A 13560-nucleotide genomic window follows, 5' to 3' on the forward strand; every position below is an offset into this window, starting at 1 on the left:
CCCCTTCCAATGTAAATGGCTGTAACTTCTTCCAAACCCCCCCTCCCCCCCCATGTAAATGGCCTTCTCTTCTCCCAACCAAACCTAGATGGCTACCTTTTTTCTTCCTTCTACTACTTCTCTCCTCTTTCCCTTCCATGGCCATCTTCTGTTACCCTCCCTCCTAGCAGGTGGCTTGTTCCCGTGCTGGGTGGCACGGTGGCACAGTGGTTAGCACTGCTGCCTCACAGCGCCGGAGACCCAGGTTCAATTCCCGCCTCAGGCGATTTCCTGTGTCTGCGAGGGTTTCCTCCGGCTGCTCCGGTTTCCTCCCACAGTCCAAAGATGTGCCGGTCAGGTAAATTGGCCATGCTAAATTGCCCGTAGTGTTAGGTAAGGGGTAAATGTAGGTGAATGGGTGGGTTGCGCTTCGGTGGGTCGGTGTGGACTTGTTGGGTCGAAGGGCTTGTTTCTACACTGTAATGTAATGTAATCTAATTAGCCACCATTAATTCTAGAATCAAACTGGAGATATTCACCTCACTCCCCTCTTCAGTGTTGGTGGACTAGGCTGAGATTGAAATGTAGATGCTAAGCTTTGACTCAGCAGTTTCCTGGCTTACTGTATCCAGGGGACAAGCTGTCTTTTGTATTAAATACACCCCCCCCCCGCTGCGTTGCACATGCATAAACTACCACTGTTTCTGTTTGCCTGATTTAAAAATCAAAATTATAGGTTGACTATTCACAATAGAGAGGAGTAAAATTGTCAAATATTAATGTGCAAATATGATTAATAGCTTTCAGCAAAGGTACTGTGTGAACAGTTCAAAATAGAATCCCTTAGAATTTATTGCCCTGGGTTTTTCAATAATATGATGGTTGTTAATTTAGCATAGGTGGAAGTTGTGTTTGGGGACCCCACTGTAAAACTTTGAAGAAGTTACATGGGAAATTGATGAGTCAACTAAGCAATTCCCCTACATGTGGAACCCTTTTGTAAGTCTCTAATTAAACTGGAGAATTTGGAGGATCCTGATAAAATTTAAGGAAATAGTTTGTCAAAACTGTTTGACTATTATATACATAATTTTAACTCCTGATGCATGCTTTATTTACCCCCAGTCCCCTCAATTATATCATCTAACAAGCTACTTCTACTTTGCACCCTCTCCCTTATTGCTGCTTGCCATCACGTATCTGGGCATTCAATCTATCTAATAGCCTACCCCATACCATCTGATGCCCTATCTCCCAGCACCCTAATATCATGCTGTTGACAGCTGGTGTCAAAGTTGTTTGGAACTTCAAATTTCAGAATATGACAGCTGACTGCTATGAAAAGGAAGTGTGATCTGCCTCCTCCTGACAATCCTATACCATGAAAGAGCTGTCAGGTGGAAGAATTGCTTTGCATTTCTGAAGGAGGCCTGATCAGAATCTTCTGAAATGGAGAACTGTCTACTTCTGTTCCCTTCAATTATATTTTTCTTTGTTTTTATTTTGAACTTTAGTACACTGGATTTGATGTTAAATTCCTAATTCTATCTTGACATGTCTTGCTTGCATGGTTGATTTTTAGCAATTGTTTTAGTTTGATTAAGGAAACCTATGGGTATTTGGCAGGAACGCTGTGTGGTGTGTGCTAAGGCCAGAGTGGAAATTTAAGAAATTGCGCCGCTGAGTTTCTGCTGTTTCCCAGGAGATTTCAAAAAGAACAGGCATGTGGACATGCTTTCCTTTGAAAGCCATCCTAAGTTAGTTGTATTTTTTTAGATTAGATTAGATTACTTAGTATGGAAACAGGCCCTTCGGCCCAGCAAGTCCACACCGACCCGCCGAAGCGCAACCCACCCATTCACCTACATTTACCCCTTTACCTAACACTACGGGCAATTTAGCATGGCCAATTCACCTGACCGGCACATCTTTGGACTGTGGGAGGAAACGGGAGCACCCGGAGGAAACCCACGCAGACACGGGGAGAATGTGCAAACTCCACACAGTCAGTTGCCTGAGTTAGGAATTGAACCTGGGTCTCTGGCGCTGTGAGGCAGCAGTGCTATCCACCGTGCCTCCCACGGTATGAAACTTGTATGGTCAACTTAGGGTTATAATTACATTGGCCAGACCAGGTAAAGATGATACTTTTCCTAGTATTCAGTAATGAGTAATTTGTTTTGTTTTTGGAGGAGTCTTAGTTTCATGGCTATATTTACTGACAAAACATTTGAGTTGTAAAACAATTCAGAATCCTAAATTTGCCATAGCTCTATTCCACTGCAATAGTTCATCATTCTAATAATTTCTATTTAAGTATGGAATCTTGCTCCAGTTCTATGTTTGATCTCTTTTAAGAATTCTTATTGACCTGGCATGCATTTGTATGCTTGGAGTGATGGGTATTTACATGCACAATTCATGTGGTCAGAATAACTTCCTCAAACAGAAGTATAATGGAGCTACAGTGTTTTAAGTAGTGTCTTGAATCTTGCCGACCAAATCTTGTTTATCATAAAATAAGAAATGTGTTATAGTAAGAATGTCTAAGATATAACTACTAGGCCCCATTCTAAACAATTTTTTTTTATCCATTATTAAATTATCTGAATTCCTACCTTTTTAAACTACTTTGTTTCACATTGATTATGTTGAACCACTTAATCTAAGTCAATGGTGTCTTGGCATGATCCTCAGCAATTATCCCATCACGTGTTGGCATTGTTTAATGCAGTATCTCATGAATAGGAAAACCTTTTGGGTGACGTAATTGTCATGCTGGAATATGAAAATAAGTGAAAAATAAACCTTGGGCATTCTGAAGTTCTTCGGCAGATTAATGTTCATTTAAAAAAAAATTCAATTTCCTTAATATATTTCAAATCCTAACACCAAGTTTGTAATAAGCAACCATTTTAATTCTCCACTTTGCTTCCTTGCTGACTTTTCTATATTTGCTACAGTGTTCCATGAAGCTTATCTTTTGACTGGGCAGATTACAATACTCTGCATTCAACATAGATTTCAACAACTTTAGATCACAATGTCTACTTTCATTTTTTTTTGTTGTTTTTGGTAGGTTTGCTTTTGTTTTTTTGTTTCTTTCCATTTGTGTTGCGTTCTGATGGTTGCTAAGTAGTCATTCACAACTCATCAGTGCGTTTCAGACTGGAGGCTTGTGACCAGTAGAGGCCACAAGGATCAGTACTGGGTCCACCACTTTTCGTCATTTATATAAATAATTTTGATGTGAGTGTAAGAGTAAGTTTGCAGATGACACCAAAATTGGAGGTGGAGTGGACAACGAACAAGGTTACCTCTGATTACAACGGGATATTGATCAGATGGGTCAATGGACTGAGGAGTGGCAGATGGAGTTTAATTTAGATAAATGTGAGGTGCTGCATTTTGGGAAAGCAAATCTTAGCACGGATTATACACTTAAGGTCCTGGGGAGTGTTGCAGAACAAAAACCTTGGAGTGCAGGTTCATAGTTCCTTGAAAGTGGAGTTGCAGGTAGATAGGATAGAGAAGAGGTGCTGGCAGATGAGACTAGATTGGGTTGGGATATCTGGTCAGCATGGACAAGTTGGAACCGAAGGATCTGTTTCTGTGCCGTACATCTCTCTGCTTCTATAACCTTGGTTTCTGTGCCATGCCCTTACCAGTTGCATCATTAAATATTTTGTTGTTTAATTGGTCCTATCCTACGCCCTGTCTTGGACATTATTATAGAACAGTACAGCCCTTTGGCCCATGATGTTGTGCTGACCTTTTATTCTACTCTACAATCAAACTAGCCTACGTACCCTTCGTTGACTGCAATTTCCCCCAGTGTGATTGACAATGCCCTCCAGCACATCTAATCCACTTCCCCCATCTGAACTCCACCCCTCCAATTGCAACAAAGACAGTACCCCGCCAGTCCTCACCTTGCACTCCACCAACCTCTGGAAACATTGCATAATCCTCCGTCATTTCCGCCACCTACAAACATCACACCACCAGGGATACATTTCCCTCCCCACCCCTGTGTGTTCTGGAGAGACCATTCTCTCTGTGACTCCCTTGTTGGGTACATGCCCCCACCAACCCACCTCCATTCCCGACACCTTCTCCTATCACTGCAAGAAGTGCAAAACCTGTGCCACCCCCCCAATCTCTATCCAAGGCCCCAAAGATCCTTCCATATGTGACAGGTTTACCTGCACTTGCGCATACATCACCAACTGTCTGTTGCTCTCGATGTGGTCTCCTCTATGTTGGGAACACAGGATGCCAACTTGCGGAACATTTCAGCGAACATCTCTGGGACACATGCACTTAACAACCTCACTGCCCTATGGTGGAAGACTTTAACTCCTCCTCCCACTCCACCACGGACTTGCAAGTCCTTGGCCGCCTCCACCACCAAACCCTAGCCACCCGTCACTTGGAGGAAGAAAGCCGCATCTTCTGCCTTGGGATCTTCTGCCTTGGGACCTTCCCACCACACAGGATCAATGTTAATTTCAGAAGTTTCCCCATTTCCCCTCTCCCCACCTTATATCCCAGATCCAACCTTCCAACTTGGCACTGTCCTACCTGTCCATCATCTTTTCCATCTATCCACTCAGCCCTCTTCTCCGATCTATCACCTTCACCTCCTCTTTCATCTACCTGTTGCATTCACAGCTATCTTTCCTCCCATCCCCACCCTCTTTCCATTTATTTCTTACTACCCTTGGGGGCATCCCCCCTCCCCATTCCTGATGAAGAGCTTATGCTTAAAATGTCGACTCTGCTGCTCCTCAGATGCTGCCTGACCGACCTAATCTTCGTGACCAGCCTGCTGTGCGGGGCCATGACATAGGATTTACTAAAATCCATATCTACAATATCCAATGCCCTACTCTTATCTATCCTCTTGGTTACCTCTTCAGAAAGCTCTAAAAGATTTGTCAGATGTGACTTCCCACGCACAAATCCATGCTGACTATCTCTAATCAGATCCATATGTTGCTTGATCTTCTCCCTCAGTGTCCTCTCCAACAACTTGCCTACCTAGATGCCTGCTAAATATTTTCTGCCTTTTGCTTTCTTTTGGATTTCCCACTCTCAAAGTGTATTTCACAGCTCATCTCAGGTTATTAAAAATTGTAATTATAGGTGAGATATCCATTGATAAAGCTTTCAAAATGATTAAAGTAGGTTCAATAATGTTATTTCAACTGTTCAGAATAGAAAACAGAAGACTGTTGGGAATCTAATGTTATTGAAATATTTAATGTTCAAGATAAGTGTTAATTCTAGATGTACGTTTAACTCATAATTTTGAAACAACTTGTAAGAATGTACTTCGCAATTGTGCAAAAAGTCATTACAATTAGAATTTGAAATGTCACAAGCTGCTTAATTTTATTACCATACACAATAGATAAGATGTACGATTAATGAGAAGTTACTTTTTCATAAAGCAAATTTATTTCACTTTCTAACCTACCTTTTCTTGGTGAGGGTATAAATCCATCCTCTGTATGGTTTCATGATTGGCCTAATGGCTTGCTTGGGTGTTGAAACCACCCTGTGTTCTTTGTGATCATGTATTTGTGGCCATTTTCCATGTAAATCCAATTGCTCAATATTGCAGAAGCAGTGAGGGTTGTCAGCTGCAGAAGGGAAGAGAGTCCGAGGTAAGCTCTTTCAGCTTGATGCATACATCTGTACTCACTCTCTTGGACTAGAAGCAACAACAATTGTTCCAAAAATGCAGAATTAACAAAAAAGAATTTTTTTTGCTGTAAAAAGTGAAGTCTCCTTGGTAAAACCTTGTCAGAATTTTATAAAGTTCTACAGTGTTTCTTGTCAGTGTCATTGCACTCTGTGCAAGTACGTGTCCAAGTTATGACTTATCAGAACTTTAGTCATCAGAGCTTATCCAATTGTGTTATTAAAATGTGCTAATGGTGTTGTAGCTTACTCTCTGTTTTGATTATATAAAGATCTGAGTGGAGAGAAAAGTGTGTGGATTATTGTAGTAGATAAAATTGATAATTGAGAGCTATTCAATCGAGCATGCTGCATGACTGAGGGCCAACTACTAAAACTACAAGCAATGACGATAATGTGGTTTGAGTGCCAGTAGGATGGTTCTAGACTGTTACAGCATAGAAGGAGTCTCTTTTGGTCCATCATGATACTGCTAGTGCTCTTCAAGCATTAATCTATTCTAATCCTATTTCCTCGCACTTGGTGCTGTATGTGAGGGCACTAAGTGTTTGTTTAGGTAGTCAAATGTTCTAATGGTTCCTACCTATATCACCATTTCAAGCAGTGTGTTCCAAATAATCACTATCCTCTGGCTGAAAAAAATCTCCTGTCCCTTATTTTAAATCTATGCCCCTGTTCATTTTTAAGGGGGATTTATCATCAATGGCCTAATACAGTGGGTGAAAGACTTATTGCAATTTTGAGGTTTTTGGGCAGCAGCAGTTTCGATATGGTACATTTAGTTAATTAGGCACAATGGAAATATGTAACCTGTGACAATGTTTTACTGATGCATGGAGGAATCTGAATACCTCTTGACCTCTGCGCAGGAGAAAATGTTACTGTTATTGAACCTGCTTATACTACTCATTATTTTACGCACCTTAATCAAGACTGTCTTCAGCTTTCTGTGCTCTAAGGAAAACAAACCTAGCCATGCTGTCTCTTCATAGCTGAAATACTCCAATCTGGGCAACATGCTGATAAATCCCCCAGTACATTCTCCAGTGCAGACCCATCCTTCCTGTAATGTGGCATCCTGATCTGCACTCCGTACCCTCCCCGACTCATACAGAACTCCAACATAAAGTCTCAACCCTTGTGTTGTATGATTCTACTAACGAAGACAAGTATCCGATGTGTTGATGTAACAGTCCTATCCAGCTGTGCTGTTACCTTCAAGGTATATGTACACGCACGGCAAAGTTCAGTAAATGAAATTTTTTAAAAAACATCAAAAGGAAAAGTTTGAGGAAATAGACCAATCTGACCAGCAAATTTAATCATAAATACCTGTCAAATGTACAAATGTCCCACATCATGAGTATGGGGTGAAGAAACTGACAGGTTAGCATTTCAACTACGTAAATAAAAGCAACATTACAGATTCTAGAAATATGCAATGTTGGAGAAACGCATGGTTGAAGAGAATCTGTGGAAAGAAACCGTACCAGTATGATTCCACTGTATGCTCGGTTCCTGTCTTGATACAACTTAATTGTGCAGACAATTTTGATATATATGTTTAAATATATATGGTAGAGGAGTCGTGGTTAGATTCTGGTGACCCCTTTTTAGTTAAAAAGGGAAGGAGATTAAAAAAGCAACTATGGGGCTAGTTAGCCCACTGTCTGTCATTGAGAAAGTGTTTGAGTCTACTATGCAAGACATAATAGAGCATTTAGAAGTATATAATGTGATCAAGCTGAGTCAGCATAGCATCATGAAAGGGCAATCATATCTTGACAAATTTACAAGAAATATTGTAGGTAATAAGCAGGATAGATAAAGTGGAAATGGTGGATGTAATATATTTGGATCTTCAGACATGTTTGATAAGGTATTACACAGGCTACTTAAGTGCCCATGGTATTGAGAAATAATATGATAGTGTGGTTCAATAATTGGCTAACTTAAAAGAAAACAGAGTTGGGATAAAGAGGACATTTTCAGGATGGCAACCTGGGATTACTGGAGCATCACAGTAGTTGGTGCTGAGGCTACTGTTATTTAGAATATATATTAACTTAGCTGAGAGAAGTGAATGTACTATAGCTAAGTCTGCAAATGACACAAATTAGGTAGCAAGGCAAGTGATGAGGATAGCAGTCTGCAGGGGCTCAGAGCAAGAAACGGACAAAAACTGTGCAAGGCTGAGGTAGACAGTTAACTGATCAGTAAAGGATTCTAGCATTGTAGAGCGAAGGGCCTGTGTCTTGTATCTATGATTTTTTTGGGAATGATACAGTGAAAGGTTCAGATGTTTGCGTGGTTTTATTTGTATTTTGTGTTGCATGTTGAAAGTAACCTCGCAATATGACAATCAACATTGAGAGGGGTGACATTTGCAGATTGCAATTTGTTCATCAATGTAGGTCTCATTTACATATGAATTTTACTTAACCAACTGGAATACAGTGCCCAGTTCTCGTTACCTTGTTATAGGAAGGATATTATTTAGTTGGAGAGGGTTCAGAAGAGATTTACTAGGATGTTGCTGGATATGGAAGGGTTGAGTTATAAAGAAAGGCTGGGACTTTTTGCACTAGAGCTTAGGAAGTTGAGAGGTGACCTTCTAGAAGTTCATAAAATAATGAGGTACAAAATAGAGTTGATGGTAGTTGTCTTTTCTCTAAGATGAGGGGTTTCAAGACTAGGGGCATATTTTGAAGGTGAGAGAGATTTAAAAAGACATGGGCAAATGTTTTACATAGGGTGCTTCACGTGTGCTGGAGGAAGTGGTGGATGAGGGCACAATTGCAATGTTTAAAACACATTTGGATAGGTACATGAATTGGAAAGGTTTGGAGTGATACAGATCAGGAGCAAGTAAGTGGGACTAGCTTAGTTTGGGATTATGTTTGGCATGAATTAAAAGGTCTTTTTCAGTGCTGTATAACTCTGACTATGGCTGAATGTAGTGTAAGCAGAATATATAACTCTGTTCTGAAATGTAACTCAAGTTGACCATTGTCCACTTGTGACACAACCAAGTCATTAGCTAAGCTTGTTTGTCTGAGAAGACATTTTGTCCCGTACACATATCTTGATTACTTAAATAATTGTCAAATTTCAGCTGCAGATATTGCAGCATTTTGTGTGGCATTGAATTCTAGAATTGGACGAAATAAACTAGGAAACTGGGTAGTTAATCACAAACATTTAACCGAAGGTAGGCCATTTGGTCTATGAATTCCAGCTCTCTTCAGAGCAGTCCATCAAGCCTTGTCCTTTACTGTATTCCCATAACCCTGGAAATTTATTTCAATCCTGTGTCGATTAGTTTACCTTTCACAATGACCTATTGCTTCTGCTTCCACTAAGCTTAAACAACAGGTTCCAGGTCTTTGCCTGTAAAAATACTACCTTCCATTCTACTTGCGTCTCTTGCTTTCACTGTTAGTCTAGCGTCGATTAGTGCTGGGAATCGGGTTGTGAAAGCTTGCTCTATTTTTAAAATATTGATAGCTTAGAGTGTATCACTCCTGCCTCTACCTTTCAATGCAGGACTTCCAGTTTATTTACATATTTGATGAGGTTCAAAGTTCCTTGCATTTAGCATAGTACAAGAAGATAAGCAAACTTATCACCATGTGTAAGTTAAAGTCCACCTTCACTTAGCCTGCAAATAGTCATAGAGTCACAGAGATGTACAGTATGGAAACAGACCCTTCGGCCCAACCCGTCCATGCCAACCCAATTTAATCCCACCTGCCAGCATCTGGCCCATATCCCTCCAAACCCTTCCTAATCATATACCCATCCAAATGCTTCTTAAATGTTGCAATTGTACCAGCCTCCTCCACTTCCTCTGGCAGCTCATTCCATACACGTACCACCCTCTGTGAAAATTTTGTCCCTTATGTCTCTTATTTTTTTTTTCCCTCTCACCCTAAACCTGTGCCCTCTAGTTCTGGACTGCCTGACCCCAGGGAAAAGACTTTGCCTATTTACCCTATCCATGCCTGTCATAATTTTGTAAACCTCTATAAAATCACCCCTCAGCCTCCGACGTGCCAGGGAAAACAGCCCCAGCCTGTTCAGCCTCTCCCTATTGCTCAAATCCTCCAACCCTGGCAACATCCTTCTAAATCTTTTCTGAACCCTTTCAAGCTTCACAACATCTTTCCGATAGGAATCCTGCTAAGATTTGCTTTCCTAAAATGCAGCACCTTGCATTTATCTGAATTAAACTCTATCTGCCACTTCTCAGCCCATTGGCCCATCTGGTCCAGATCCTGTTGTAATCTGAGGTAACCCTCTTCACTGTCCACTGCACCTCCAATTTTGGTGTAATCTGCAAACTTACTAACTGGTACCTCTTATGCTCGCATCCAAATAATTTATGTAAATGACAAAAAGTAGCACCGATCCTTGCGGCACTCCACTGGTCACAGGCCTCCAATCTGAAAAACAACCCTCCACCACCACCCTCTGTCTTCTGTCTTTGAGCCAGTTCTGTATCCAAATGGCTAGTTCTCCTCCTTGCATTCCATGAGATCTAACCTTGCTAATGAGTCTCCCATGAACCTTGTCGAACACCTGACTGAAGTCCATATAGATCACATCTGCCCTCATCAATCCTCTTTGTTACTTCCTCAAAAAACTCAATCAAGTTTGTGAGACATGATTTCCCACACACAAAGCCATGTTGACCATCCCTAATCAGTCCTTGCCTTTCCAAATACATGTACATCCTGTCCCTTAGGATTCACTCCAACAACTTGCCCACCACAGATGTCAGGCTCACTGGCCGATAGTTCCCTGGCACCACGTTTGCCAACCTCCAGTCTTCCAGCACCTCACCTGTGACTATCGATGATACAAATATCTCAGCAAGAGGCCCAGCAATCACTTCTATAGCTTCCCACAGAGTTCTCTGATCAGGTCCTGGCGATTTATCCACCTTTAACCGTTCCAAGACATCCAGCACTTCCTCCTCTGTAATCTGGACATTTTGCAAGATGTCACCATCTATTTCCCTACCGTCTATATCTTCCATATCCTTTTCCACAGTAAATATTGATGCAAAATACTTATTTAGTATCTCCCCCATTTTCTGCGGCTCCACACAAAGTCCGCCTTGCTGATCTTTGAGGGGCCCTCTTCTCTCCCCTAGTTACCCTTTTGTCCTTAATATATTTGTAAAAACCCTTTGGATTCTCCTTAATTCTATTTGCCAAAGCTATCTTATGTCCCTTTTTGCCCTCCTGATTTCCCTCATAAGTATACTCCTAATTTCTTTATAGACAGGATTCACTTGATCTATCCTGTCTATACCTTACATATGCTTCCTTTTTCTTAACCAAACCCTCAATTTCTTTGGTCATCCAGCATTCCCAAGAGCAACCAGCCTTCCCTTTCACCCTGACAGGAATTCTTGTTATCTCATTTCTGAAGGCTTCCCATTTTCCAGTCGTCCCTTTTACATGTGAACATCAGCCTCCAGTCAGCTTTTGAAAGTTCTTGCCTAAGACCGTCAAAATTAGCCTTTCTCTAATTTAGAACTTCAACCTTTAGATCTGGTCTATCCTTTTCTATCTCTATTTTAAATATAATAGAATTATGGTTGCTGGCCCCAGAGTGCTCTCCCCATTGACATCTCCGTCACCTGCTTTGCCTTATTTCCCAAGAGTAGGTTAAGTTTTGCACCTTCTCTAGTAGGTGCATCCACATGCTGAATCAGAAAATTTTCTTGTACGCACTTAACAAATTACTCTCCATCTAAACCTTTAACACTTTGGCAGTCCCAGTCGATGTTTGGAAAGTTAAAATCCCCTACCATAACCATCCTATTATTCTTACAGATAGATGAGATCTTCTTACAAGTTTGTTTCTCAATTTCCCTCTGACTATTGAGGGGTCTATAATACAATCCCAATAAGGTGATCATCCCTTTCTTATTTCTCAGTTCCACCCAAATAACTTCCCTGGATGTATTTCCGGGAATATTCTCCCTCAGCACAGCTGTAATGCTATCCCTTATCGAAAATGCCACTTCCCCTCCTCTCTTGCCTCCCTTTCTATCCTTCCTGTAGCATTTGTATCCTGGAACATTAAGCTGCCAGTCCTGCCCATCCCTGAGCCATGTTTCTGTAATTGCTGTGATATCCCAGTCCCATGTTCCTAACCATGCCCTGAGTTCATCTGCCTTCCCTGTTAGGGCACTTGCATTGAAATAAATGCGGTTTAATTTATTAGTCCTACCTTGTCCCTGCTTGCCCTGACTGTTTGACTCACTTCTGTTCTCTCCTGTACCAGTCTCAGATTGATCTCTTTCCTCTCTATCTGCCTGGGTCACCCTTCCCCCACCCCCCACTAGTTTAAATCTGCCTGAGCAGTTCTAGCAAACTTCCCTGCCAGTATATTAGTCCCCTTCCAATTTAGGTGCAATCTGTCCTTCTTGTACAGGTCACTTCTACCCCAAAAGAGATTCTAGGGGTCCAAAAATGTGAATCCTTCTCCCATACACCAGCTCCTCAGCCATGCATTCATCTGCTTTATCCTCCAATTCCTGCCCTCACTAGCTGTTAGCATCGAGAATAATCCAGATATTACTACTCTCGAGGACCTCCTTGTTTTAAATTTCTACCTAATTCTGTAATCGCCCTGCAGAATCTCAACCTTTTCCCTTCCTATATCGTTGGTTCCAATGTGGACAGTGATCTCTTGCTGGCTCCTCTCCTCTGTGAGAACATTCTGCACCCTCTGAGACATCCTTGATCCTGGCACCAGGGAAGCAACACGCCATTCAGCTTTTTTGCTCCTGGCCACAGAAGCGTCTATCTGTACCTCGGACTACAGAATCCGCTAACACAATTGATCTCTTGGAAGCCGAAGTACCCCTCGTTGCATTAGAGCCAGTCTCCATGCCAGAAACATGGCTGCTCGTGCTACGTTCCCTGACAATCCATCCTGCCCTATATTTTCCAAAACAGCATACTTGTTTGAAATGGGTATATCCACAAATGACTCCTGTACTAGGTGCCTACCTCTCTTACCTTTCCTGGAGTTAACCCATCTATGTGACTGTATCTGAAACTTTTCCCCCCTTCCTATAACTGCCATCCATCACATGCTGTTGCAAATTCCTCATTGCTTCTAACTGTCTCTCCAACCGATCCATTTGATCTGATAAGATTCTCATCCGACAGCATTTATGGCAGAAATAACCCTTAAACTCTCTTTAAACTCCCACATCTGACAAGAACTACATATCACTGTACTAAAGGTCATTTTTGCTCCTTCACAATCTACAGACCCAGAAAATAAGTCTAATTCCTCCACAAATCACTGCCCCAGGTTAAATTAGTAGTTATGGCTTATATTTTAAGTTTAATCAAGAGACTTATCTCCAAAAACACAATCAAGAAAGAACCCACTCTACTCACTCCTGCAGCCTTTCTGTTGGGCACACTTAAAACAAAGATTCTGTGCTTTGAACTGTGCCCAGACAGGTTCCTCCAAGACGAGTTGTAAATTCTACTGTTTGTTAATTTTCCCAGGCGCACTCTGATGTTGTCTGTCTCCCCCCTCCCCCCCCGCACTGTCCTGACCATGTGCTTTCTTTGGATCAGTGGTGCTGGAAGAGCACAGCAATTCAAGCAGCATCCGAAAAGCTTTGAAATCGACGTTTCGGGCAAAAGCCCTTCATCAGGAATAAAGACAGAGAGCCTGAAGCGTGGAGAGATAAGCTAGAGGAGGGTGGGGGTGGGGATAGAGTAGCATAGAGTACAATAGGTCAGTGGGGGAGGAGATGAAGGTGATAGGTCAGGGAGGAGAGGGTGGAGTGGATAGGTGGAAAAGGAGCTGGGCAGGTCGGACAAGTCCGGA

General features: G+C 41.7%; 1 protein-coding gene across 1 annotated transcript in view; it reads left to right on the forward strand.

Moving 5' to 3' along the window:
* Positions 1 to 13560, forward strand: part of LOC122562513 (ubiquitin-conjugating enzyme E2 L3) — a 70303-nt gene that overhangs the window by 961 nt on the left and 55782 nt on the right. The gene's annotated exons all lie outside the window — the stretch shown is intronic.

This window comes from Chiloscyllium plagiosum, chromosome 25, assembly GCF_004010195.1.
Source record: "Chiloscyllium plagiosum isolate BGI_BamShark_2017 chromosome 25, ASM401019v2, whole genome shotgun sequence".
Classification (NCBI taxonomy): domain Eukaryota; kingdom Metazoa; phylum Chordata; class Chondrichthyes; order Orectolobiformes; family Hemiscylliidae; genus Chiloscyllium; species Chiloscyllium plagiosum.